Raw genomic sequence first — 6,000 nt, 5'->3', positions numbered from 1 at the left:
CCCCCTGCCCTGGCCATTTCTTTCATTCTTTCTTTCAGAAAACATGGTCAGGAAAAATCTAAAAACCATGCAAATAGATACCCACAGTGGCTGCTGAGTGCCCAGTCCTGTCAAAGCCCTCCAGCTGGGGTCAGCTGGGACACCCTGCTACCCAGAGGGGAGGAGGGGTTGGAGGAGCTGAGGGCTTGCTCCCACACCAGCAATGGGCAGCCCTGGAGGAGGCCGGGCCAGGTCTGCGCAGGCTCCGAGCTGTGCTTTCCACGGAGTCCTGACACGGCCGGGGTGGGCGCAGCCCTGGTGCAAACACAGGAGCGCAGCTTTCCCACACGACCCTCCCTGGGAGCTCCAGCCCCTGAAGGCACCACTCACCCTGGCACTTTAAGCAGGAGCAGTGCGGTGGGAGCATAGGCACTCGGCCCGCCCGCCCAGGACACTGCGTGAGGCAGAGGGAATCAATGAGGGAATGAAGTGGCCGGGCACCATGGCCACTGTGGGATCCTGGATCAGGAGCTGGGGCAGGAGCATCACAGGTTCGAGGCCAGCCTGAGCATCTGAGTGAGGCCTGTCTCAAAGAATAAAGGGCTGTGGCTCAGCGGCAGAGCGCTTGCCTGGCATGTGTGAGGCCCTGCGTTCATCCTCAGAATTACAGAGAATAAAATCCATGAACAACTAAAAAATAGTGCTGAGGACGTGCCTCAGTGGTAGAGAACCCCTGGGTTCAATCCTGGAACCAGTTAAAAAAAAAAAATGAAGAATGTTGAAGATGGAGTTGCTTGTGCCCTCAGGCACCACATGGTTGTGTCCAGAACACTAATGGCCTTAAGGTTGAGGAAGCCCGTTTCTATCAGTCAGAAATTCAGTACTTTCAATATTAACTTATGTTGGCTAACAAAGCAACAGAGTCAAAAATACTTTGAAGTGACCTTATTTGAACTGTCTCAATAAGAACAACTATTGGAACCATGAAGGAGAACTTCCGCAGACCACACTCCAGCTAACTGCAAACATCTGGTTTGGGGTTTGAGAGGTGGAATTTTTTTTCCCCAAAAGTTGACAGCACAGTGCACCTTGAGCTCAGTCACGCAGAGGTGCGTGGAGACTGTCCTTGCGCCGGCAGAGCCCTGTCTGTGAACAGAGGAGAGCCGCCAGGAGGGAGCCTGTCCCGGGGCCGCCTGGGGAGGCACACTGCAGCTGTGACCCTGGCCTGAACCTCCTTTCCACTGGTGGCTTCGGATCAGAGCCAAAACTGAAGTGGAAACAGGGGCTCATGCATATTTCTGCTGTTTTGTTCTAATTCCTAATATTTAACTCACTTTAATTCCCTGTAATTCTGATTTTTCTTATTTATGCCTAGTCACTATTTTATATTATATGCTGGAATTTAAGAATTTTGTATGAATAAATGAATGAATGAGTTTAATATACATTAGGTCTTCAAGTTTTTTGAGAGAACAGATTATTTTTAGCTTCAAAACGCAAGATATATGGGGCTGTGGTTGTGGCTCAGCGGTAGAGTGCTCACCTAGCATGTGCAAGGCCCTGGGTTCGATCCTCAGCACCACATAAAAAATAAATAAGTAAATAAAGGTATTGTGTCAACTACAACTAAAAAATATTTTTAAAAACCCATAAAATATATTTTCAATGTTAAGTAGTGTCTGGTGGAAAGAGAATATACGGTTCTGTTGCTGCAAAGATGATGAAAATTTCTTACCAGTTAGTTAGAGAAGTCTTTAACGGAAGTCGTGGGCTGTGCTGAGGAGCTTCAGGTCTGCCTAGCTGGATGGTCCTCTTGGGACAGAGACTGGAAGCGGGTCATGGGGCATCTGGAAGACTGGAAGCAGGTCATCCTCCAGAGAATGGAGTCTGCACCCCACGAGGCCCAGCTCCCTGCACCCACTCAGCAGGTAAGCTGCACATGGCTTCCTACAGCGCCATGCTGTTACCGGTGACACAGGACGGATGACCGTGACAAGAGCACTTTGCCCATGCAGCTGCTTCCATCTAGAGCACCACTGAGGGGCATCGTACCTAAGAGCTACTTCTCATCCCACTTTCATAGACAAGAAAACTAGGATGTTTCAAACTCCAATGACACAGGGGTGGGAAATGGTCCAAGTTGACCACCAGCAAGCACTGCAGAGGCCTCTGCCATAGCTGGCTACCGGCGGCAGAGGCTCGGCACTGGGACGCCTGGCCAGTGGGACTCAGTCAAGCTGGAGCTGGTTCAGATGAGTTTGAGCGTCGATGTTTAACAAGGTGCCGTGCAGCAGGGCTTCCAGGGACCAGGCAGCTCCCCACAGAAGGCCAGAAGACCTCAGGACCCCTGCCTCCTTCCCACCCACCTCTGCCTGTTCTTGGAGGCCAGCTGCTCCGCATGGCAGTGCACACTAACAGCAGCTCTGGGCTCACACCCACTGTGCTCATGGTCCAAGAGACAAGGTGCCTTTCCTAAAGGCTCTGACTTGGAAACCTCTGTGAAGGAGCCCATTACCAGGGGCAGCTGTGTGCCGGTCCCAGTACCCAGAAGAGGGAGAGATGCCCCGTGGGTCACAGCTGTGAGTAGCAGGGTGGTCTGTCACTACGGCAGGAAAGACAACACGGTGTATGTCCACAGCAGAGATTTTCTTAGTTGAAAGAACTGAAGCATCTGTATGTTCACCAGATGCTTCCAAATATATTCAAGAAACAGATTACTTGGTGTGCCCATGAAACTACATCATGACTTAATTTGTGAATCCTGTTCTCCTTCCTTTTCTTCCTGCCCAATTTTTCTCACCTCCTGGACAGATCCTGGTCACCCTGTACGTACCTCCACCTGTGGTTTCTGCTGTGAGGAGCTAGGGCCAGCAGGGAAGGGCACGTGGGGCCCAGGGTGCTGCGGCTGCCCCAGGGGTGCTGCGGCTGCCCCAGGGTGCTGCGGCTGCCCCAGGGTGCTGCTGGTCACGGCAGCCCTGCAGGTCCTCACTCTGCTCTCTGGGTAACTGGGGATCTTGATTTTACAGAAAAAAAGAAAGACAGTGTTATCAGCAAGCTTCCTTCCAGAAACCGGTGGTAGATATTCATTGACAGGTTGAAGAAGGCACCAAGGGCCACATGTGCCACTGGAGTCGATGTCACAGGTGAATGGCACGTCCCCCGGCAGCACTGTCAGATGGATGATGACCAGGAGAGCAGGTCCTCCAGGAGCCATCTTCCCAGAGAGAGCGAACAGTGGCCCGGCGGTCACAGGTCATGGCTGCGGCCTGGCAGAGCCCAACGGGTTCCAGGACCTGGAGGCTTTCCTGAGAGGCTGACGTTGAGCGGGGGCTGTCCCAGGCCGCGTGGCTGAGGAAGGCACCTTATCTGTTGTAGGCTGCTTGGCAGCACCCTGCTTCCAGCACAACAACTGAAAATGTTCCCGTAGCAGAGGAGATGGCCGGCTGAGGGCTATTCAAGGACGCAGGGAGGAGGACACACGGCACTCAGCCCACGGTGCTCAGGAAGGGCAGACCCTCAGGCGCTGCTGGCCTGGAAGCAATTCTGGATCTCATTCCTAACTCAGGTGACCTCATGAGCGGTTTCAGGTGGGAGTGACACGTCCACCCTTGAGACCACTTTGCTGTGAGAGAAGGATGTAAAACCACGAGGATCAGGAGGCTCGGATTGGCACGTCATGGTCACGTCTGAAGTAGATTGAAAGTCCAGGCTTGACCAGAGCAGCCCAGGAGGGGGAGGACGGCCAGAGAGGAGGACATCAGGAAGAGTGAGCTGCCCAGGAGGGCAGCTGTGGCCGCGGTGCCCTGCAGGGGCATCCCAGCATGAAGGCGCCTCGCTTGCCTCAGGTGTCCCTCTGCTTCCCGGCATCTGCCTCCACACGGATCACGCCATGACTCCACAAGGCCTCCTCCTCCTCCTGGCCCTGGCCCCTTCACCTCTTCCCCAAGCCTGGCTCTTCCAATCACATCTCCTCCTGGCTGCCTTCAAAGACACCTGCTTCTAATCTGCAAAGCTGGAGCGTCGGTCGCAGAAGTCCTCTGCAGCAGCTCTGGCTACACAGAACTCTCAGAGTCAAGAGAACTTCCACCTTTCCCCTCTCCCCACACAGACACGTGTTAAGCCTCTGTGCCAGGCACTGGGCTGTGCCCTAGGACTGCAAGTTAAAACGAGGCTTGGTCAGGAAATACTCGCTGGCCTCCTCACTAATACATCTGGGAAGAAAGGACTTTGCCTGGTGTCTAATCCCAAGTTGGCCCTTCAGCCACTGCTTCTCCCTGCTGTATATCACTCGGCCCCACCCGGCTCAGTCAGGGCTTGCCACACCTTCCATTGTTGCTTGGCTCCTGAAATCACGGGTTACAGCTCTTCAGAATGGAACACTGTGCACCAGTCCTTAGTGGGAGGCTGGGCCTAGCCACAGGGCAACATGCTTCCCAAAGTCTGAGTTGTCCTCAATCCAGAGCAGCACTACGAGGCCTGGGGCACATCAGTGCTGGTTCATGAACTCTGCTGGATGGCAGCTGAGCACACTGGAATGTTCTTGGCACTCCAAGGAGGTGGACTCCCTTTCATACCTCTGCTTGCACAGAGTACAAAGATTGCTCTTTATATATGTGGATCCACCCAGTCAGGAGTTACTGAATCAACCCCCAGGCATGTCCCTCAAGGACTGACAGTAACTCTGAGAGGTGATACATTTTACATCTACCATGTGATCTTTCTGGGAGCAACTGTGATCTAGTTAGCAGCACAATGCCAATGTCCCATCTTTTCATCTGCTTCAGACTTTACCCTCTATATGCCTAAATTGCAGAGAACTGGTAGAAAGTTTGAAACTTATGATGAAAAAAGTGTATAGTCAGGATTTAGCCAAACTGTTCATCCAGGAAACCTGAAGGTATGCGTCTGTAGTCTCAATGAGGAAGGCAGGTTGTGAAAGGCTTTATTACCCACAGTTCATATTATTTCTCAAGAGTAGAAGTGGCGATTGCTGTCAGGCCCACATAAAAATGATTCTAGTACAGTGTGACTATTACAATAGAAGTAAGTCCAAAAGGGGTAAAGGAAGGACAAGTTCTGAAAGGACCCAAGGAGGAGGTAAGCATTCAACTGAGACTCAAGGAACTGAGAGCACCTGTAGGATGGAATGGTTAGTGTGGAGTCCAGGGGGAGCCCCACCGGTGATGGGTGGTCAGTAAAAGCTCTGGGCAGAGGAGCATCATGATCCTATTTTTTTATGGTAGAAAAACCATGAGGGGAATGTTGGTTGCAGTGAAGAGGAGCTTAACTGTAGGACACAGTGTGACTATTCCAATAATCCAAGGGATGAGTCAGAGGAAATGATAATTGAAAGATGGAAACACTGAGTGGAGATGGGAAAGAGGGGCGGATGTGAGCCACTTGGGGAGATGAGTCAATAACACTTGCTCTTAGCATAGAGGGATGAAGATATAACGGGCACTGGTGGATTTCTGACTTGGGCATCAGGGTGCCATTATTTGAAACAGGGAATGGACTTTGGGCTGAAGATGCTGGACAGGTGTCATCAGCAAGAAGTCATGGTGAAAATGCCCAGGGCATTCTGGGACACCAAATGAAGACACTGTTGCCTAGAGGGTGTGGCCTGAAATGGACACTGGGAGTCCTGCATGCACAGGACAAGGGGGGAGGAGGTCCTAGAGGGAGAAGAGTGCCCAAGCAGACCTAAGGGGCAGTATAAAGCAGCTTCAGCAGGTAGTACTGGGGCTACGGTCACGTGGAAATGAACGCCACAAGCAGGGGCTATGGAGCAGGAGGACAAGCATTAGGGAAGCAGAGAACGCATGCTTCCAAACGCAGGGGAAGTCCCTCGACAGATGTCACAGCTCCAGGACAGGGCAAGTCACCCTAGGCGGCTGGAAGGACAGCAGAGCAGGTCCTCCCCCCAGGGCTGTAACAGCTCGGGACATGGGAGGTGCTCCCACAGTAGTCTCCTTCGGAGTCCAGCTCAGGTTGGGCCGCCGCGTTCAGGTGGCCTCATCC

At 52.6% G+C, this 6,000-nt stretch overlaps 1 long non-coding RNA gene across 2 annotated transcripts in view; it reads right to left on the bottom strand.

Moving 5' to 3' along the window:
• Positions 1-4,554, bottom strand: part of LOC120892624 (uncharacterized) — an 8,704-nt gene extending 4,150 nt beyond the window's left edge. For both annotated transcript variants that reach the window (XR_013426199.1, XR_013426200.1), the window contains exon 1: positions 1,715-4,554. This is a non-coding gene — a long non-coding RNA (uncharacterized LOC120892624). The remainder of the gene's footprint in view (positions 1-1,714) is intronic.
• Positions 4,555-6,000: the final 1,446 nt, after the last annotated feature.

Source organism: Ictidomys tridecemlineatus, chromosome 9 (genome assembly GCF_052094955.1).
Source record: "Ictidomys tridecemlineatus isolate mIctTri1 chromosome 9, mIctTri1.hap1, whole genome shotgun sequence".
NCBI lineage: Eukaryota > Metazoa > Chordata > Mammalia > Rodentia > Sciuridae > Ictidomys > Ictidomys tridecemlineatus.
The sequence above is the reverse complement of the archived record's forward strand: the minus strand, read 5'-3'. Positions and strand labels throughout refer to the sequence as shown.